We start from the raw sequence: 23,204 nt of genomic DNA, 5'->3' as shown, positions 1-23,204 counted from the left end.
ATCTCCATGGAGATGACTAGCGCGTGCGCATCTACGACTCACGTATGGGTCATGTTGCGCATGCGCAGACGGCAGGAGAAAGAAGACGGAGAAATACACAAAGAAAAAGCACCATTTGGTGCAGTGACGGTAGTGGGAAAAAGAGCGCTATAGAATATATCGCAGATTGAGAGGGCGAATAGATGAATAACAGCAAAAGCTGACTATTAGTCAGGAACCTGAAGGGAAAAAGTAGTATAATTATTGCATGTATATATAGTAAATTGGTTTTTAACACATATAGCGGTCCATAAGTATATATATATATATATATATAATTGAATAATAAAGTTATTTACTAAATAGTAACTAATTAAAGCATATGGCCACTATTAAGCAATGTAGAAAGAGACCCCATATAATGCTAGTTTTTTTTTATTAATTATTTCATTACCACCACGGTGAGTATAGAGATATGAATAGAAAAACAGATACCGTATTTTTCGGACTATAAGACGCACCGGACTATAAGGCGCACCCAGGTTTTAGAGGTGGAAAATAGGGAAAAAAAATATTTGAAGCTAAAAAATGTGGTAAAATATTTAATAACATAAATTACATACTATTATATGTGGTGTTATTATATATAATAGTATGGTATTATGTTGGAAGCTGCGGGACCAGTGTGGTGTCTGTAAAGCACTATATGAAGATGCTGGAGGGTATAAGAATGGGGGCACAGGGCTTATATTTAAAGCACCACTCCAGCACTGCAAAATAACACTGGAGTGCTGCTTTAAAATCCCATGGGAGAACTATAACTCCCAGCATGTCCTGCATATCCTATGACATGCTGGGAGTTATAGTTCACCAAAGGAGTGGCAGAGTGCTTTATTGTGTTTTGTAAAGACTAACCTCTTAAATGTGGCAGCCAGTCACTGTGGTGAGGTTAAAGCTGGAGCGTCCCATGACTGCACACAGAGCAGTCCCTCTTTCCTTTCCACAGCACAGGTTATGAGGAAGCTGCAGATTCTAGTGGAGACTGGAGAGCCTGAAGGACCTGTGATGATGTCAAGAAGAGGGAGGGCTCTGAGCTGCCATGTGATGCTCCAGCCCGCCCACTCCTGACATCATCACAGGTCCTCCTGCACAGAACTCAGCGTCCAGCCCAGGCATGGCAGGCAGGTATGCAGCCATCTCCTCTCTCCCTTGGCCCCTGCTGCTGCCTCCTCTCCCCCAGACACACAGACCTGCCCAGCTGCTGTAGGAATCAGCGCTGGAGAAGCCATGTGTGTCCCTGCTTAAGCATTTGCTGCTCCCGGCTCACCGGTGGGCGGGGAGCCGCTAATGAATATTCACTGCACTTAATCATCGGGAGCACATGGTTTCTCCAGCGCTGATTCTGGGCAGCGGGGACATCCTGAAGTGGGATAACAGTGCGATCCCACTCACTGCTGCCCCCCTCCCCACATGCTACTTCCGTACCATAAGACGCACCCACACTTTCCTCCCAAATTTGGAGGAAAAAAAGTGCGTCTTATGGTCGGAAAAATACGGTACATATAATTGTACGTAGACGAAGGATATGCAAATTCATAGATCGGCATCAGAAAAAAACTTTCTTTCTAATCGTCCGAATGATAATGCATTATCCATGGTAGAATATATGTATAGTCCTCCAGTATAATAAGAGATGTCCTCCCAATAGCTACCAATATCCTCCGTTGTCTCCATTCCTGTTGTTCAAAGTAAAGTTCCAGAGGGTATAGTCTTCAAACACAGTAAGGAGTGCGTGTATCCCCTCGACAGTCATCAATATATTCCTTAGTTTATATTCTTAATGTATGTCCATCCCCTTTGTTTGATCCAGCAAGTCCTCATAAGGTCACCAGCAGCTCCCACGATCCTGCTTATATCCAGTAATGTCCAGGTCATAGCCCAATGAGCCTAATGGATGTTAGCCAAAAAGAGGAATTACTTACAAAATTTATTCTTGCAGACATATAGTACTATATAATCTACCCCCATAGACAGGGTCGTATTTGCCACTAGGCACTTGAGGGCACGTGCCTAGGGTGGGAGGATGCGGGGGGGGAAGGCGGGGCCTGAGCAAGGTTTTTTAAAAAAAATTTTTTAATAATAGTGCGGGGTAGCGCCCAGCCAAACCCATCCGCCCTCCCTATCTCCCTCTTCCCCTCCCACTTCTGGCTGCTACGGTGCTATCGGATCCTGCGCTGCGCTATCACCTATACTGCAGTGGAGAGAGCTGGAATAGGAAACACGTCACACTGCAGGCCCGCCCCCTCCTCGCTGTGGCGCCAAGTTCAGTTCCTGCCTGAGCACGCAGCTGTGGGGGAGGATGGTGTGAGGATTGTTGTGTCCAGGTCAGTTGTGCGGTGTTTGGTGTGTAACTGCTAGTCCCAGCATGTCCGGCAGCTTCAGCGCTAGCAGGAGAGGCCGGGCCCGCTCAGCTAGAGACTGCACAAGATTATGCTGAGGGCAGGGGTGAACCTAGCCTCTCTGCTGCCTGAGGTGAACGGAAAAATGGCGCCCCCCCCCCACAGTCCCTGCCTCACTGCCTGTGCACACACATCCCTCCACCGGACCCGGTAATCGCCGCTCGTAGTAGCATACCAGCAGAGGTGTATCTAGGGTTTCTGACACCAGGGACAAGAATTCATTTTGGTGCCCCCCCTCCACCAAGGACATATGCGATTTGCACACTCAGTCATGTGCCCACGAGCTCCTCTCCCTAATGCTCTCAATGTTCAGTTAAAAACTGAGAGAAGCAGAAGAGAAGCTCGTTGTCACAGGACCATAAGTATGAAAGTCGCATATGAGTGAAGTGTCCATGTGACGACTACTGGAACCTGCAGAGCTGAATCCTGAGATCGCAGCTTCTGAATTCTCACAACCAATGCACTGCACACTACTAGGATTCTCCCTTGCCGGTGGACGGTCATGTCAGCACAAGTATGTGATTTGTATACTTCTGACCACATTCCGCCTAGACGTGCCCGGCCTCGCTTAGTTCATTTTCAATGACGGAGGCTACACATGTCTAGTCAGCACATGACCGCATGTATGTAAATCGCCAGCACGAGAGAATCCTGACAGCGTGCAGTTCGCACTGTGAGAAGTCAGAAGTCTGCAGTCACAAAGAATGACTGCAGACTCATTACAAACCTGGACAACCCCTTTAAAGCTCCTAACATAAATAAAAACATGAGAATTAGTTAGTATCACAAATAACATTTACATCCCGGTACCTTATAGATGGCGTTGACTCTGGAGCCGTTCCGTTCTTCTTTTCTTCATCTTGTCCAGACCCCATGATGAGTTTTCTCAGCCACAGCCGTCTCTGCAGACTTCCATCTTTTCCGCTCTTTTGCAGAAAGTCTCCACAAGACGCCCTTAAAGATACAAGTGTCATTATAATGCTCCAGAATAAAAAATTGCCCCTCACTATATTATCTACACAAAATATGACCCCCACACTGTCCCTCTTATGGTACATGCTTTTCACACTGACCTCTCCTTTCTATACCGGCCCCCTCTTCACACTGTCCTCTCACACTGTGTTCCCCCTATAGGGCCTAGTATTTATACTCCATATTTATACTCCATCCTCCCACCCTGTGTGCATGGCTCCCCCATCCTCCCCTGCATTCACGGCTCCCCCATCCTTCTCCCCTGCGTTCACAGCTCTCCCATCCTTCTCCCCTGCGTTCACGGCTCCCCCATCCTTCTCCCCTGCGTTCACGGCTCCCCCATCCTTCTCCCCTGCGTTCATGGCTCCCCCATCATTCTCCTTTGCGTGCATGGGTCCCCCATCCTTCTCCCCTGCGTTCACGGCTCCCCCATCCTTCTTCCCTGCGTTCATGGCTCCCCCATCCTTCTCCCCTGCGTTCACGGCTCCCCCATCCTTCTCCCCTGCGTTCACGGCTCCCCCATCCTTCTCCCCTGCGTTCACGGCTCCCCCATCCTTCTCCCCTGCGTTCACAGCTCCCCCATCCTTCTCCCCTGCGTTCACGGCTCCCCCATCCTTCTCCCCTGTGTTCATGGCTCCCCCATCCTTCTCCCCTGCGTTCACGGCTCCCCCATCCTTCTCCCCTGTGTGCATGCCTCCCCCATCCTTCTCCCCTGCGTGCTTGGCTCCCCCATCCTTCTCCCCTGCGTGCTTGGCTCCCCCATCCTTCTCCCCTGCGTGCATGCCTCCCCCATCCTTCTCCCCCGCGTTCACGGCTCCCCCATCCTTCTCCCCTGCGTTCACGGCTCCCCCATCCTTCTCCCCTGCGTTCACGGCTCCCCTATCCTTCTCTCCTGCGTTCACGGCTCCCCCATCCTTCTCCCCTGCGTGCATGGGTCCCTCATCCTTCTCCCCTGCGTTCACGGCTCCCCCATCCTTTTCCCTTGCGTTCACGGCTCCCCCATCCTTCTCCCCTGCGTTCACGGCTCCCCCATCCTTCTCCCCTGCGTTCACGGCTCCCCATCCTTCTCCCCTGCGTTCACGGCTCCCCCATCCTTCTCCCCTGCGTGCTTGGCTCCCCCATCCTTCTCCCCTGCGTGCTTGGCTCCCCCATCCTTCTCCCCTGCGTGCATGCCTCCCCTATCCTCCCACCCTGCGTGCATGGCTCCCCATCCCTTTTCGCTGTCATACTCACCTCTCACCGCGCGGCACAGAACAGAACTTCCTGGCATCTCTTCTGCAGCGTCTTCCTTCCTGTCTTCAGCGGTCACATGATAGAGCTAATTAAGGTCATGAATATGCGCATATTCATGACCTTAAATGAGCGGTACCATGTGACCACTGAAGACAGGACGCGCTGCCGGCGCTGAGACGCAGTTGCAGCCACTGCTGGAGGAAGGTGAGTATTACGTCTTCAGGGAGGGGGGGGGGGGAGGGGGGGCGGGAAGGAGGGAGAGAGGAGGGGGGGCGGGCACTTGACCCCGGAGTTTTATAAAAAAAAAAAAAAACCTAGCAGCGCAAATCCAGTTACTATAGAGTCTGCCACACTCTCTCTTCTGCCGCCTGAGCCAAAGGGCTCAAATCGCCTAATGGTAGCAGCGTCCCTGGCTGAGGGGCCCTGTCCTCACCTGTTAGTGTTGATGCTGCGTTGACACGGTCTGCGGGGAGGGAAGGAGCATCACACGGAGCCTCACGCTGTGATCCCCTCTGCTGCTGCCTGTGCCCTGCTGCTGACATGAGGATGTGAACGGAGGGGGAGGTGCTGAGAGGAACATCACTGAAGCAGGACATTAACCATGTCCTGATCACTATTAGGGGGCCTCTGCAGTATGTGTCTGCCCTGCCCCATGTACACCTTCCAGCAAGGCTTGTTTTTATTATTCTGGAGCTGCCGTAGAACCATAAATTCCAGCATTCCCAGTCTTTGTGTAAGGGGGACTTGTACCTTCACGCCCTGACTTTTATTCTGTAGCTGCAGGATAACTACAGGTTTAGGTTACATGTCCTGTCATTCTAATTATGGAGATGTAGGACTGCAAATCCCAGCATGCCCTGTGGTTGATACTGTAGGGACTGCAAATCCCAGCATGCCCTGTGGTTGATGCTGTAGGAACTGCAAATCCCAGCATGCCCTGTGGTTGATTCACTAGGGACAGGTAGTGATGGCTACTTGCCAACATGTGCGGCACTTGCAGTGAGATAAAAAAACACTGCTAGCAGTGTTTTTTTTCCGTTGCTGCAAGTGCCGCACATGTCCGCAATTCCCATAGGGAATGAATGAGGCCGTGTAATTTTACTGTACACAGTGCTGAATTGCCAGCTTTTCAAAGAACCCCGGTGCATAAAAATCGGGCAGCACTCGCATGGTGCAAGTGCTGTAGGATTTTTTTCTTTGCACCCATTGACTTATATTGGTAAGTCTCGGCTGATATACGAGTGAAATCACTCGCACTGATAATACGGCCGAGAAAAAAAAAATGATGATGGGAGCTGCCCCTTAGATTAACCCCTTTCTGACCTCGGACGGGATAGTACGTCCGAGGTCAGAAGCCACGCTTTGATGCGGGCTCCAGCCCACAAATCTAAGTCTCGCCGAGGAGCCCCCATGTGCTGATAGAAAATGTGAGGCCACTGGGGTAAGGGTTTTTCCTTTTTTCAAATCCAAAGCAGCTAGATGTATAGTAGATATATGTTTTTGGGCCCTCTTCCTCAACTCCTGAGAGGTCTGCCCAACATATACCATGTCACAGGGGCAAATAATGGCATAAATTACATCCGTAATTTACAGTTGATGTAGGCCCTCAATGGGTGTCTACTCAGTCTGGTTGGATGTTCGAAAATGTCCCTTGTCGGAACCATGTGGGGACAGATGCTGCAGTCTCCACATGGAAATTATCCCTTTAGAATAATTCCTCTATTGAGCCTGACAGTTGGTCTCATGAAGTGGCTTTTAGTTAATAGATCCCTAAGGTTTGGTGCCCTTCTTGCTGTCAGTGATGGTCTATCACAAACAACTTCCATGATTTGGACATCAGCTTGTAGGATCCGCCAATGTTTGGAGATAATATCACTAACCTGTTCCCAACTACTGTTGTAGTCTGTGATAAATCTTGTTCCTGTCTCTTGGCGACGTCCCTTGGATGATAGAAGTGAACTTTGATCATGTTGCCTGGGCCGTTGAAAGGCTGAGGAGATCACATGTTTGGGATAGCCCCTTTGTCTAAAGCGGTTTGTAAGATCCCGGGCCTGTGTCGAAAAATCGCGGTCAAGAGTACAGTTACGTCTAACACGTAAAAACTGTCCCATGGGTACACCCACCTTGGTATGCCAGGGATGGAAGCTAGAGAAGTCCAGAAGTGCATTAGTTGCAGTCGGTTTTTGGAAGAGATCTGTCACCAAACGATTATCCTGCACAAATACTTTCAAGTCCAAAAAGGTAGTAACACTGTTGGAAAAGGAATAAGTGAGAAAGATGTGATGGGAGTTGTGATTCAAACCATCGAGAAACTCAATACACTCATCCCTTGTACCTGTCCAAAGGAAAAATATGTCGTCTATAAAACGAAACCAGGAGGGTATGTGATCATCAAATGCCGGGGATGAATATACATATTTCTCTTCCCACCAGCCTAGAAAGATATTGGCGTTGGCCGGTGCGCATTTCTCGCCCATCGCCACTCCTGACGTTTACAGAAAAAAGGTTCTATCAAAAAGGAAAAAATTGTGGTAAAGCACAAAGCCCAATAAATCCAGGAGGAATGAGTCATGTCCACGGTCCGTAAATCTGTTCTTATTCAAGAAGTGAGCTGTTGCCTCGATCCCATCCTTGTGATTGATGTTGGAATAAAGTGACTCAACGTCACAAGTCACTAAAAGAAAATCCGTTGGAAGCTCGATTTGTCCACACATTTCAATAAAATGGGAGGAGTCACGGATAAAGGAGGGGAGAGACGAGGCTATAGGTTGAAGAAAGAAATCAAGATACTCACTTGCTTTTTCACACATGCTGCCGATGCCGATGAGACAATAGGTCTCCCTGGAGGCTTTTTGTTGTCTTTGTGAATCTTCGGCAACATGTAGAATGTCGCAGTGACCGGGTGTTCCACCCACAGGTACTGTTTTTCTTGGGGAGTGATGATACCCAACTGTGAAGCCCTGTGAAGTAATGTTTCAAATTTTAAAGAAAATACAGACGTAGAATCAGATGGAAGTTTTTGATAATATTGTACGTTACTAAGTTGTCTTTTAGCCTCGGCTTCATAGAGCTGGGTGGACCACAGTACCACATTGCCCCCTTTGTCCACCTCTTTGATAATGAACCCCTTGTTGTTCTGTAAGGCATGGAGGGCACGTTTTTCATCTATAGTGAGGTTAGATAGACCACTCACCTGAGTAGGCATTGCCAGAATATCCTGTTTCACAACTTCGAAAAAAATTTTGATAGCGGGCACCAGGGAGAAGGAAGGCGTTTTTGAGGATTTGTTCTTGTATGGAAATCTCCTCCTGTTTGGGCCAGACTCGTTCTCTTCCAACAGTTCCAGTAAATCCTGAAAGGCTTGACGTTCGTCCATAGGAATTGTTTGCAAAATGTCAGGTCTTTTGTAGATGACCTGAAAGGTTAATTTTCTGCAGAAAAGATGTAAATCCTTTATCAAGATAAATTTATCTGCTGTATGTGTAGGGACAAAGGTCAGACTCTTCCCAAGGACAGACAACTCTGCAGCGGTTAATGCATGTTCAGAGAGATTGAGTACCTGTAGATTGGATGAGGAAGGTCCTGGTCCCTGTGTGACCTGATGAGAAGTACCTTGATCGTTTATTTCCGTCTGGTGGGATACTTGTGTTGGTAGGGAGGTACACAGCCCTTGTAGCGCGTCACCCGCCTTTTTGTTCCTCTTCCGTCTGCCCCCCCCCCAAAACCCCCCACCCCCATCTGGTCCGCGGTCTATTTCGCTTACGGTGGAGGACAAAAAATCTCTTGAGCTGTCTTCCCTATGGGAGGGTATGGTGGCTATTGGTAGAGGACTAGTTCTATTGGGTCTGAGATGATAAGCATTGCCCGTATGTTTCCACTTGTATGCTGTCTTTTGTTCAAAATCAGTCTTATCCCTCTGGAATTTTTTCCGTTTTCTGTGTGTCACTTCGGTCTCATATCTGTCAAGTGTCTCTTTAAGTTTAATCTTAAAGGCATTTACCTGTCCCTCATCAAAACCACCCAATTTCGACTCCAATTCCTTAATTGTAGTTTTAGTGGAGGCAAATAAATCCCTATCGTGCTCCAGTAATAAATTCATTAGAATATTGGAGCAGCGAGTAAGCCCCTGTTCCCATAACTGTTAAAAAGAGGTGGATGGTTCCCAGGTCGTGAAGATGGGTATACGGAGACCCCTGGGAATAAAACCAAATCATTATACATAATTGTCTAAGGGGTACTTCCGTCTGTCTGTCTGTCATTCTGTCACGGATATTCATTGGTCGTGGCCTCTGTCTATCATGGAAATCCAAGTCGCTGATTGGTCGCCGCAAAACAGCCACGACCAATCAGCGACAGGCACAGTCGGGAAGAAAATGGCCGCTCCGCTCCCCGCAGTCAGTGTCCCCGGCGCTCCGCTCGCCGCAGTCAGTGTCCCCGGCGCTCTGCTCCCCGCAGTCAGTGTCCCCGGCGCTCCGCTCCTCGCAGTCAGTGTCCCCGGTGCTCCCCACAGTCAGTGTCCCCGGCGCTCCGCTCCATACTCCCCTCCGGTCACCGCTAACACAGGGTTAATGCCGGCGTTAGTGGACCGCGGCATGGGTAACGCATTCCGTTACCGCCGCTATTAATCCTGTGTGTCCCCAACCTTTTACTATTGATGCTGCCTCTGTGGCATCAATAGTAAAAGAAAGTAATGCTAAAAATAGTAAAAAAACAAAAAACCTACTATACTCACCCTCCGTTGTCCGCTGAGCCGCTCGCGCCTGCCGCCATCTTCCTTTCCCAGCGATCCTTTGCGAAATTACCCAGAAGACCTAGCGGTCTCGCGAGACCGCTAAGTCATATGGGTAATTTCGCAAAGCATCCTGGGAACGCAAGATGGCGGCAGCCGCGTGCCCATCTGCACAGCGCCGTTGGATTCCTGGAAGCGGAGAGACGGGACGCTGAGGAGCAGCGACCAGAATGGTGAGTATGTTCAACTACAAGGGGCCCTCGGATCGTTAGGAGAGTATGTTTATTTTTTATTTTTTTAACCTGTGACATACTTGGCTCGGTAATATACTATGTCACTGGGCAATATACTACGTGGCTCTGTGCTGTATACTGCAAGGCTGGGCAATATACTACGTGGCTGGACAATATACTACCTCGCTCTGCAATATACTACGTGGCTCTGCTGTATACTACGTGGCTGGACAATATACTACCTCGCTCTGCAATATACTACGTGGCTGGACAATATACTACGTGGCTGGACAATATACTACCTCGCTCTGCAATATACTACTTGGCTCTGTGCTGTATACTATGTGGCTGGGCAATATACTACGTAACTGGGCAATATACTACGTGGCTGGGCAATATAATACGTGGCTGGGCAATATACTACGTGGCTGGGCAATATACTACGTCGCTGGGCAATATACTACGTCGCTAGGCAATATACTACGTCGCTGGGCAATATACTACGTGGCTGGACAATATACTACGTGGACATGCATATTCTAGAATACCCGATGCGTTAGAATCAGGCCACCATCTAGTTTTAAATATGCCTCTAGACTTCTCATGTTCCACCAGAGCCTGACACCTGTCCTGTGGGCCCTGGTGAGATCGGAACAAAGTGTAGAAAAACCATCCTCTGATACACCTGTGGCGGCCCCTGTCCCCTCGAAAACACTCGAGGGTTTAGCCAACCATGCAGCTTCTCTGGCCTCCCAATCCATAATGCAGCACAACTAGAGAATCAATCAAAGATAATAGTAACCCCGTTAGAATAAACGTGTGCCACCCTTAGAAAACGCCATGGAGCACAGGGCAAACAACGGTATATACCATATATATAGAAAAGGGTGCACTCTGGTTACAATCATATAATATAAAGGGTGCAAAGCTTAGTCCACATATATAATGGCCAAAAAAGAAGAAAAAGTTTGGACTAAAAAGGGAGCCTGCACAACCACATAAGGTAGAAAAACTATTACAAACCTTTATTTAACACCATAGAAAGCATATAAAAACAATTAATAACAAACATATGTACAATGCACATTCCCATTCCTGGATAATACAAATGTCAGTTATCAATTATCATATGTGCCAAGTCACTCCATAAGAATGAGCCCACATAAAACAATACTATCATATAAATGGTGACAATAATGACACCTATCCCTTATATGACCAACTTGCAAAAGGAGTCCTACCCCAGACCACAATTATTTATACCTATATAATGTCAACATACAACCTGGTAAGTAGTCCAGAAGATGACAAGGAGTGGCAACAATGTACCGTCATATGTGGTCAGAGTGGTCAAAAGATAATATGGAGTCCAAAATGCATAGAGCCCCTGTTATAAGGCAGATATGAAGAGGGAGAGGAGGAAAGGGCTACTAAACCCAGGAGCGAAAAACGGCATCAGCGCCATAAGAGACCATAATGAGGCCGGAATGGGATGTGGGAGAAGTGCCCCACGCGTATCGCTGCCGCAGCAGCTTCGTCAGGGGAAGTGTGCTAGTAGTGGAAAAGCAAGGTTTAAATATAGATACTAATCAGGTGAAAGACCTACCACTGTGCTGCAGTAAGGATAGCGGGGCGTGCACGCCAGAAGAAGCGCCGGCTGCATAGAGCGGTAACCCGGCGGAAGTATATGAGATCTCCATGGAGATGACTAGCGCGTGCGCATCTACGACTCACGTATGGGTCATGTTGCGCATGCGCAGACGGCAGGAGAAAGAAGACGGAGAAATACACAAAGAAAAAGCACCATTTGGTGCAGTGACGGTAGTGGGAAAAAGAGCGCTATAGAATATATCGCAGATTGAGAGGGCGAATAGATGAATAACAGCAAAAGCTGACTATTAGTCAGGAACCTGAAGGGAAAAAGTAGTATAATTATTGCATGTATATATAGTAAATTGGTTTTTAACACATATAGCGGTCCATAAGTATATATATATATATATATATATATATATATATATAATTGAATAATAAAGTTATTTACTAAATAGTAACTAATTAAAGCATATGGCCACTATTAAGCAATGTAGAAAGAGACCCCATATAATGCTAGTTTTTTTTTATTAATTATTTCATTACCACCACGGTGAGTATAGAGATATGAATAGAAAAACAGATACCGTATTTTTCGGACTATAAGACGCACCGGACTATAAGGCGCACCCAGGTTTTAGAGGTGGAAAATAGGGAAAAAAAATATTTGAAGCTAAAAAATGTGGTAAAATATTTAATAACATAAATTACATACTATTATATGTGGTGTTATTATATATAATAGTATGGTATTATGTTGGAAGCTGTGGGACCAGTGTGGTGTCTGTAAAGCACTATATGAAGATGCTGGAGGGTATAAGAATGGGGGCACAGGGCTTATATTTAAAGCACCACTCCAGCACTGCAAAATAACACTGGAGTGCTGCTTTAAAATCCCATGGGAGAACTATAACTCCCAGCATGTCCTGCATATCCTATGACATGCTGGGAGTTATAGTTCACCAAAGGAGTGGCAGAGTGCTTTATTGTGTTTTGTAAAGACTAACCTCTTAAATGTGGCAGCCAGTCACTGTGGTGAGGTTAAAGCTGGAGCGTCCCATGACTGCACACAGAGCAGTCCCTCTTTCCTTTCCACAGCACAGGTTATGAGGAAGCTGCAGATTCTAGTGGAGACTGGAGAGCCTGAAGGACCTGTGATGATGTCAAGAAGAGGGAGGGCTCTGAGCTGCCATGTGATGCTCCAGCCCGCCCACTCCTGACATCATCACAGGTCCTCCTGCACAGAACTCAGCGTCCAGCCCAGGCATGGCAGGCAGGTATGCAGCCATCTCCTCTCTCCCTTGGCCCCTGCTGCTGCCTCCTCTCCCCCAGACACACAGACCTGCCCAGCTGCTGTAGGAATCAGCGCTGGAGAAGCCATGTGTGTCCCTGCTTAAGCATTTGCTGCTCCCGGCTCACCGGTGGGCGGGGAGCCGCTAATGAATATTCACTGCACTTAATCATCGGGAGCACATGGTTTCTCCAGCGCTGATTCTGGGCAGCGGGGACATCCTGAAGTGGGATAACAGTGCGATCCCACTCACTGCTGCCCCCCTCCCCACATGCTACTTCCGTACCATAAGACGCACCCACACTTTCCTCCCAAATTTGGAGGAAAAAAAGTGCGTCTTATGGTCGGAAAAATACGGTACATATAATTGTACGTAGACGAAGGATATGCAAATTCATAGATCGGCATCAGAAAAAAACTTTCTTTCTAATCGTCCGAATGATAATGCATTATCCATGGTAGAATATATGTATAGTCCTCCAGTATAATAAGAGATGTCCTCCCAATAGCTACCAATATCCTCCGTTGTCTCCATTCCTGTTGTTCAAAGTAAAGTTCCAGAGGGTATAGTCTTCAAACACAGTAAGGAGTGCGTGTATCCCCTCGACAGTCATCAATATATTCCTTAGTTTATATTCTTAATGTATGTCCATCCCCTTTGTTTGATCCAGCAAGTCCTCATAAGGTCACCAGCAGCTCCCACGATCCTGCTTATATCCAGTAATGTCCAGGTCATAGCCCAATGAGCCTAATGGATGTTAGCCAAAAAGAGGAATTACTTACAAAATTTATTCTTGCAGACATATAGTACTATATAATCTACCCCCATAGACAGGGTCGTATTTGCCACTAGGCACTTGAGGGCACGTGCCTAGGGTGGGAGGATGCGGGGGGGGGAAGGCGGGGCCTGAGCAAGGTTTTTTAAAAAAAATTTTTTAATAATAGTGCGGGGTAGCGCCCAGCCAAACCCATCCGCCCTCCCTATCTCCCTCTTCCCCTCCCACTTCTGGCTGCTACGGTGCTATCGGATCCTGTGCTGCGCTATCACCTATACTGCAGTGGAGAGAGCTGGAATAGGAAACACGTCACACTGCAGGCCCGCCCCCTCCTCGCTGTGGCGCCAAGTTCAGTTCCTGCCTGAGCACGCAGCTGTGGGGGAGGATGGTGTGAGGATTGTTGTGTCCAGGTCAGTTGTGCGGTGTTTGGTGTGTAACTGCTAGTCCCAGCATGTCCGGCAGCTTCAGCGCTAGCAGGAGAGGCCGGGCCCGCTCAGCTAGAGACTGCACAAGATTATGCTGAGGGCAGGGGTGAACCTAGCCTCTCTGCTGCCTGAGGTGAACGGAAAAATGGCGCCCCCCCCCCCACAGTCCCTGCCTCACTGCCTGTGCACACACATCCCTCCACCGGACCCGGTAATCGCCGCTCGTAGTAGCATACCAGCAGAGGTGTATCTAGGGTTTCTGACACCAGGGACAAGAATTCATTTTGGTGCCCCCCCTCCACCAAGGACATATGCGATTTGCACACTCAGTCATGTGCCCACGAGCTCCTCTCCCTAATGCTCTCAATGTTCAGTTAAAAACTGAGAGAAGCAGAAGAGAAGCTCGTTGTCACAGGACCATAAGTATGAAAGTCGCATATGAGTGAAGTGTCCATGTGACGACTACTGGAACCTGCAGAGCTGAATCCTGAGATCGCAGCTTCTGAATTCTCACAACCAATGCACTGCACACTACTAGGATTCTCCCTTGCCGGTGGACGGTCATGTCAGCACAAGTATGTGATTTGTATACTTCTGACCACATTCCACCTAGACGTGCCCGGCCTCGCTTAGTTCATTTTCAATGACGGAGGCTACACATGTCTAGTCAGCACATGACCGCATGTATGTAAATCGCCAGCACGAGAGAATCCTGACAGCGTGCAGTTCGCACTGTGAGAAGTCAGAAGTCTGCAGTCACAAAGAATGACTGCAGACTCATTACAAACCTGGACAACCCCTTTAAAGCTCCTAACATAAATAAAAACATGAGAATTAGTTAGTATCACAAATAACATTTACATCCCGGTACCTTATAGATGGCGTTGACTCTGGAGCCGTTCTTCTTTTCTTCATCTTGTCCAGACCCCATGATGAGTTTTCTCAGCCACAGCCGTCTCTGCAGACTTCCATCTTTTCCGCTCTTTTGCAGAAAGTCTCCACAAGACGCCCTTAAAGATACAAGTGTCATTATAATGCTCCAGAATAAAAAATTGCCCCTCACTATATTATCTACACAAAATATGACCCCCACACTGTCCCTCTTATGGTACATGCTTTTCACACTGACCTCTCCTTTCTATACCGGCCCCCTCTTCACACTGTCCTCTCACACTGTGTTCCCCCTATAGGGCCTAGTATTTATACTCCATATTTATACTCCATCCTCCCACCCTGTGTGCATGGCTCCCCCATCCTCCCCTGCATTCACGGCTCCCCCATCCTTCTCCCCTGCGTTCACAGCTCTCCCATCCTTCTCCCCTGCGTTCACGGCTCCCCCATCCTTCTCCCCTGCGTTCACGGCTCCCCCATCCTTCTCCCCTGCGTTCATGGCTCCCCCATCATTCTCCTTTGCGTGCATGGGTCCCCCATCCTTCTCCCCTGCGTTCACGGCTCCCCCATCCTTCTTCCCTGCGTTCATGGCTCCCCCATCCTTCTCCCCTGCGTTCACGGCTCCCCCATCCTTCTCCCCTGCGTTCACGGCTCCCCCATCCTTCTCCCCTGCATTCACGGCTCCCCCATCCTTCTCCCCTGCGTTCACAGCTCCCCCATCCTTCTCCCCTGCGTTCACGGCTCCCCCATCCTTCTCCCCTGTGTTCATGGCTCCCCCATCCTTCTCCCCTGCGTTCACGGCTCCCCCATCCTTCTCCCCTGTGTGCATGCCTCCCCCATCCTTCTCCCCTGCGTGCTTGGCTCCCCCATCCTTCTCCCCTGCGTGCTTGGCTCCCCCATCCTTCTCCCCTGCGTGCATGCCTCCCCCATCCTTCTCCCCCGCGTTCACGGCTCCCCCATCCTTCTCCCCTGCGTTCACGGCTCCCCCATCCTTCTCCCCTGCGTTCACGGCTCCCCTATCCTTCTCTCCTGCGTTCACGGCTCCCCCATCCTTCTCCCCTGCGTGCATGGGTCCCTCATCCTTCTCCCCTGCGTTCACGGCTCCCCCATCCTTTTCCCTTGCGTTCACGGCTCCCCCATCCTTCTCCCCTGCGTTCACGGCTCCCCCATCCTTCTCCCCTGCGTTCACGGCTCCCCATCCTTCTCCCCTGCGTTCACGGCTCCCCCATCCTTCTCCCCTGCGTGCTTGGCTCCCCCATCCTTCTCCCCTGCGTGCTTGGCTCCCCCATCCTTCTCCCCTGCGTGCATGCCTCCCCTATCCTCCCACCCTGCGTGCATGGCTCCCCATCCCTTTTCGCTGTCATACTCACCTCTCACCGCGCGGCACAGAACAGAACTTCCTGGCATCTCTTCTGCAGCGTCTTCCTTCCTGTCTTCAGCGGTCACATGATAGAGCTAATTAAGGTCATGAATATGCGCATATTCATGACCTTAAATGAGCGGTACCATGTGACCACTGAAGACAGGACGCGCTGCCGGCGCTGAGACGCAGTTGCAGCCACTGCTGGAGGAAGGTGAGTATTACGTCTTCAGGGAGGGGGGGGGGAGGGGGGGCGGGAAGGAGGGAGAGAGGAGGGGGGGCGGGCACTTGACCCCGGAGTTTTATAAAAAAAAAAAAAACCTAGCAGCGCAAATCCAGTTACTATAGAGTCTGCCACCCTCTCTCTTCTGCCGCCTGAGCCAAAGGGCTCAAATCGCCTAATGGTAGCAGCGTCCCTGGCTGAGGGGCCCTGTCCTCACCTGTTAGTGTTGATGCTGCGTTGACACGGTCTGCGGGGAGGGAAGGAGCATCACACGGAGCCTCACGCTGTGATCCCCTCTGCTGCTGCCTGTGCCCTGCTGCTGACATGAGGATGTGAACGGAGGGGGAGGTGCTGAGAGGAACATCACTGAAGCAGGACATTAACCATGTCCTGATCACTATTAGGGGGCCTCTGCAGTATGTGTCTGCCCTGCCCCATGTACACCTTCCAGCAAGGCTTGTTTTTATTATTCTGGAGCTGCCGTAGAACCATAAATTCCAGCATTCCCAGTCTTTGTGTAAGGGGGACTTGTACCTTCACGCCCTGACTTTTATTCTGTAGCTGCAGGATAACTACAGGTTTAGGTTACATGTCCTGTCATTCTAATTATGGAGATGTAGGACTGCAAATCCCAGCATGCCCTGTGGTTGATACTGTAGGGACTGCAAATCCCAGCATGCCCTGTGGTTGATGCTGTAGGAACTGCAAATCCCAGCATGCCCTGTGGTTGATTCACTAGGGACAGGTAGTGATGGCTACTTGCCAACATGTGCGGCACTTGCAGTGAGATAAAAAAACACTGCTAGCAGTGTTTTTTTTCCGTTGCTGCAAGTGCCGCACATGTCCGCAATTCCCATAGGGAATGAATGAGGCCGTGTAATTTTACTGTACACAGTGCTGAATTGCCAGCTTTTCAAAGAACCCCGGTGCATAAAAATCGGGCAGCACTCGCATGGTGCAAGTGCTGTAGGATTTTTTTCTTTGCACCCATTGACTTATATTGGTAAGTCTCGGCTGATATACGAGTGAAATCACTCGCACTGATAATACGGCCGAGAAAAAAAAAATGATGATGGGAGCTGCCCCTTAGATTAACCCCTTTCTGACCTCGGACGGGATAGTACGTCCGAGGTCAGAAGCCACGCTTTGATGCGGGCTCCAGCCCACAAATCTAAGTCTCGCCGAGGAGCCCCCATGTGCTGATAGAAAATGTGAGGCCACTGGGGTAAGGGTTTTTCCTTTTTTCAAATCCAAAGCAGCTAGATGTATAGTAGATATATGTTTTTGGGCCCTCTTCCTCAACTCCTGAGAGGTCTGCCCAACATATACCATGTCACAGGGGCAAATAATGGCATAAATTACATCCGTAATTTACAGTTGATGTAGGCCCTCAATGGGTGTCTACTCAGTCTGGTTGGATGTTCGAAAATGTCCCTTGTCGGAACCATGTGGGGACAGATGCTGCAGTCTCCACATGGAAATTATCCCTTTAGAATAATTCCTCTATTGAGCCTGACAGTTGGTCTCATGAAGTGGCTTTTAGTTAATAGATCCCTAAGGTTTGGTGCCCTTCTTGCTGTCAGTGATGGTCTATCACAAACAACTTCCATGATTTGGACATCAGCTTGTAGGATCCGCCAATGTTTGGAGATAATATCACTAACCTGTTCCCAACTACTGTTGTAGTCTGTGATAAATCTTGTTCCTGTCTCTTGGCGACGTCCCTTGGATGATAGAAGTGAACTTTGATCATGTTGCCTGGGCCGTTGAAAGGCTGAGGAGATCACATGTTTGGGATAGCCCCTTTGTCTAAAGGGGTTTGTAAGATCCCGGGCCTGTGTCGAAAAATCGCGGTCAAGAGTACAGTTACGTCTAACACGTAAAAACTGTCCCATGGGTACACCCACCTTGGTATGCCAGGGATGGAAGCTAGAGAAGTCCAGAAGTGCATTAGTTGCAGTCGGTTTTTGGAAGAGATCTGTCACCAAACGATTATCCTGCACAAATACTTTCAAGTCCAAAAAGGTAGTAACACTGTTGGAAAAGGAATAAGTGAGAAAGATGTGATGGGAGTTGTGATTCAAACCATCGAGAAACTCAATACACTCATCCCTTGTACCTGTCCAAAGGAAAAATATGTCGTCTATAAAACGAAACCAGGAGGGTATGTGATCATCAAATGCCGGGGATGAATATACATATTTCTCTTCCCACCAGCCTAGAAAGATATTGGCGTTGGCCGGTGCGCATTTCTCGCCCATCGCCACTCCTGACGTTTACAGAAAAAAGGTTCTATCAAAAAGGAAAAAATTGTGGTAAAGCACAAAGCCCAATAAATCCAGGAGGAATGAGTCATGTCCACGGTCCGTAAATCTGTTCTTATTCAAGAAGTGAGCTGTTGCCTCGATCCCATCCTTGTGATTGATGTTGGAATAAAGTGACTCAACGTCACAAGTCACTAAAAGAAAATCCGTTGGAAGCTCGATTTGTCCACACATTTCAATAAAATGGGAGGAGTCACGGATAAAGGAGGGGAGAGACGAGGCTATAGGTTGAAGAAAGAAATCAAGATACTCACTTGCTTTTTCACACATGCTGCCGATGCCGATGAGACAATAGGTCTCCCTGGAGGCTTTTTGTTGTCTTTGTGAATCTTCGGCAACATGTAGAATGTCGCAGTGACCGGGTGTTCCACCCACAGGTACTGTTTTTCTTGGGGAGTGATGATACCCAACTGTGAAGCCCTGTGAAGTAATGTTTCAAATTTTAAAGAAAATACAGACGTAGAATCAGATGGAAGTTTTTGATAATATTGTACGTTACTAAGTTGTCTTTTAGCCTCGGCTTCATAGAGCTGGGTGGACCACAGTACCACATTGCCCCCTTTGTCCACCTCTTTGATAATGAACCCCTTGTTGTTCTGTAAGGCATGGAGGGCACATTTTTCATCTATAGTGAGGTTAGATAGACCACTCACCTGAGTAGGCATTGCCAGAATATCCTGTTTCACAACTTCGAAAAAAATTTTGATAGCGGGCACCAGGGAGAAGGAAGGCGTTTTTGAGGATTTGTTCTTGTATCGAAATCTCCTCCTGTTTGGGCCAGACTCGTTCTCTTCCAACAGTTCCAGTAAATCCTGAAAGGCTTGACGTTCGTCCATAGGAATTGTTTGCAAAATGTCAGGTCTTTTGTAGATGACCTGAAAGGTTAATTTTCTGCAGAAAAGATGTAAATCCTTTATCAAGATAAATTTATCTGCTGTATGTGTAGGGACAAAGGTCAGACTCTTCCCAAGGACAGACAACTCTGCAGCGGTTAATGCATGTTCAGAGAGATTGAGTACCTGTAGATTGGATGAGGAAGGTCCTGGTCCCTGTGTGACCTGATGAGAAGTACCTTGATCGTTTATTTCCGTCTGGTGGGATACTTGTGTTGGTAGGGAGGTACACAGCCCTTGTAGCGCGTCACCCGCCTTTTTGTTCCTCTTCCGTCTGCCCCCCCCCAAAACCCCCCACCCCCATCTGGTCCGCGGTCTATTTCGCTTACGGTGGAGGACAAAAAATCTCTTGAGCTGTCTTCCCTATGGGAGGGTATGGTGGCTATTGGTAGAGGACTAGTTCTATTGGGTCTGAGATGATAAGCATTGCCCGTATGTTTCCACTTGTATGCTGTCTTTTGTTCAAAATCAGTCTTATCCCTCTGGAATTTTTTCCGTTTTCTGTGTGTCACTTCGGTCTCATATCTGTCAAGTGTCTCTTTAAGTTTAATCTTAAAGGCATTTACCTGTCCCTCATCAAAACCACCCAATTTCGACTCCAATTCCTTAATTGTAGTTTTAGTGGAGGCAAATAAATCCCTATCGTGCTCCAGTAATAAATTCATTAGAATATTGGAGCAGCGAGTAAGCCCCTGTTCCCATAACTGTTAAAAAGAGGTGGATGGTTCCCAGGTCGTGAAGATGGGTATACGGAGACCCCTGGGAATAAAACCAAATCATTATACATAATTGTCTAAGGGGTACTTCCGTCTGTCTGTCTGTCATTCTGTCACGGATATTCATTGGTCGTGGCCTCTGTCTATCATGGAAATCCAAGTCGCTGATTGGTCGCCGCAAAACAGCCACGACCAATCAGCGACAGGCACAGTCGGGAAGAAAATGGCCGCTCCGCTCCCCGCAGTCAGTGTCCCCGGCGCTCCGCTCGCCGCAGTCAGTGTCCCCGGCGCTCTGCTCCCCGCAGTCAGTGTCCCCGGCGCTCCGCTCCTCGCAGTCAGTGTCCCCGGTGCTCCCCACAGTCAGTGTCCCCGGCGCTCCGCTCCATACTCCCCTCCGGTCACCGCTAACACAGGGTTAATGCCGGCGTTAGTGGACCGCGGCATGGGTAACGCATTCCGTTACCGCCGCTATTAATCCTGTGTGTCCCCAACCTTTTACTATTGATGCTGCCTCTGTGGCATCAATAGTAAAAGAAAGTAATGCTAAAAATAGTAAAAAAACAAAAAACCTACTATACTCACCCTCCGTTGTCCGCTGAGCCGCTCGCGCCTGCCGCCATCTTCCTTTCCCAGCGATCCTTTGCGAAATTACCCAGAAGACCTAGCGGTCTCGCGAGACCGCTAAGTCATATGGGTAATTTCGCAAAGCATCCTGGGAACGCAAGATGGCGGCAGCCGCGTGCCCATCTGCACAGCGCCGTTGGATTCCTGGAAGCGGAGAGACGGGACGCTGAGGAGCAGCGACCAGAATGGTGAGTATGTTCAACTACAAGGGGCCCTCGGATCGTTAGGAGAGTATGTTTATTTTTTATTTTTTTAACCTGTGACATACTTGGCTCGGTAATATACTATGTCACTGGGCAATATACTACGTGGCTCTGTGCTGTATACTGCAAGGCTGGGCAATATACTACGTGGCTGGACAATATACTACCTCGCTCTGCAATATACTACGTGGCTCTGCTGTATACTACGTGGCTGGACAATATACTACCTCGCTCTGCAATATACTACGTGGCTGGACAATATACTACGTGGCTGGACAATATACTACCTCGCTCTGCAATATACTACTTGGCTCTGTGCTGTATACTATGTGGCTGGGCAATATACTACGTAACTGGGCAATATACTACGTGGCTGGGCAATATAATACGTGGCTGGGCAATATACTACGTGGCTGGGCAATATACTACGTCGCTGGGCAATATACTACGTCGCTAGGCAATATACTACGTCGCTGGGCAATATACTACGTGGCTGGACAATATACTACGTGGACATGCATATTCTAGAATACCCGATGCGTTAGAATCAGGCCACCATCTAGTTTTAAATATGCCTCTAGACTTCTCATGTTCCACCAGAGCCTGACACCTGTCCTGTGGGCCCTGGTGAGATCAGAACAAAGTGTAGAAAAACCATCCTCTGATACACCTGTGGCGGCCCCTGTCCCCTCGAAAACACTCGAGGGTTTAGCCAACCATGCAGCTTCTCTGGCCTCCCAATCCATAATGCAGCACAACTAGAGAATCAATCAAAGATAATAGTAACCCCGTTAGAATAAACGTGTGCCACCCTTAGAAAACGCCATGGAGCACAGGGCAAACAACGGTATATACCATATATATAGAAAAGGGTGCACTCTGGTTACAATCATATAATATAAAGGGTGCAAAGCTTAGTCCACATATATAATGGCCAAAAAAGAAGAAAAAGTTTGGACTAAAAAGGGAGCCTGCACAACCACATAAGGTAGAAAAACTATTACAAACCTTTATTTAACACCATAGAAAGCATATAAAAACAATTAATAACAAACATATGTACAATGCACATTCCCATTCCTGGATAATACAAATGTCAGTTATCAATTATTATATGTGCCAAGTCACTCCATAAGAATGAGCCCACATAAAACAATACTATCATATAAATGGTGACAATAATGACACCTATCCCTTATATGACCAACTTGCAAAAGGAGTCCTACCCCAGACCACAATTATTTATACCTATATAATGTCAACATACAACCTGGTAAGTAGTCCAGAAGATGACAAGGAGTGGCAACAATGTACCGTCATATGTGGTCAGAGTGGTCAAAAGATAATATGGAGTCCAAAATGCATAGAGCCCCTGTTATAAGGCAGATATGAAGAGGGAGAGGAGGAAAGGGCTACTAAACCCAGGAGCCAAAAACGGCATCAGCGCCATAAGAGACCATAATGAGGCCGGAATGGGATGTGGGAGAAGTGCCCCACGCGTATCGCTGCCGCAGCAGCTTCGTCAGGGGAAGTGTGCAAGGTTTAAATATAGATACTAATCAGGTGAAAGACCTACCACTGTGCTGCAGTAAGGATAGCGGGGCGTGCACGCCAGAAGAAGCGCCGGCTGCATAGTGCGGTAACCCGGCGGAAGTATATGAGATCTCCATGGAGATGACTAGCGCGTGCGCATCTACGACTCACGTATGAGTTTGGTGCAGTGATGGTAGTGGGAAAAAGAGCGCTATAGAATATATAGCAGATTGAGAGGGCGAATAGATGAATAACAGCAAAAGCTGACTATCAGTGAGGAACCTGAAGGGAAAAAGTGGTATAATTATTGCATGTATATATAGTAAATTGGTTTTTAACATATATAGCGGTCCATAAGTATATATATATAATTGAATAATAAAGTTATTTACTAAATAGTAACTAATTAAAGCATATGGCCACTATTAAGCACCCTTTCCTTACCCGCCGGCTGCATGCAAGATTGCCTTGCGCAGGCGTGTACTACGGAGGACAGAGAATGAACTTCAATCCAATATTGCGGCCAGCATGCAGCCGGCGGGTAAGGAAAGGGTGAATCAAACACCCGAAAACCCCGCCCCTATGGCTGAAGATTGTTCCCTCCAAATTCAGGTGACAGAGTCCCTTTAATAGCGGCAGGTGAATCGCGATTTCACCTGCCGCTATTGCGGGCACATGTCAGCTGTTCAAAATAGCTGACATGTCCCGGCTTTGAGGTGGGCTCAGCCCCGGAGCCCACATCAAAGC

At 48.3% G+C, this 23,204-nt stretch overlaps 1 long non-coding RNA gene across 1 annotated transcript; it reads right to left on the bottom strand.

Annotated features, from left to right (window-relative positions):
- Nucleotides 1-12,023: 12,023 nt before the first annotated feature.
- LOC138641495 (uncharacterized) lies at nt 12,024-16,471 on the bottom strand. Its single transcript, XR_011313876.1, has 3 exons — nt 16,382-16,471; nt 14,562-14,700; nt 12,024-13,237 (listed from the first exon to the last, which is right to left on the bottom strand). It is a non-coding gene; the product is annotated as an uncharacterized lncRNA (long non-coding RNA).
- Between the last annotated feature and the right edge of the window lie 6,733 nt (nt 16,472-23,204).

The sequence above is a fragment of the Ranitomeya imitator genome, chromosome 6 (genome assembly GCF_032444005.1).
Source record: "Ranitomeya imitator isolate aRanImi1 chromosome 6, aRanImi1.pri, whole genome shotgun sequence".
NCBI lineage: Eukaryota > Metazoa > Chordata > Amphibia > Anura > Dendrobatidae > Ranitomeya > Ranitomeya imitator.
The sequence above is the reverse complement of the archived record's forward strand: the minus strand, read 5'-3'. Positions and strand labels throughout refer to the sequence as shown.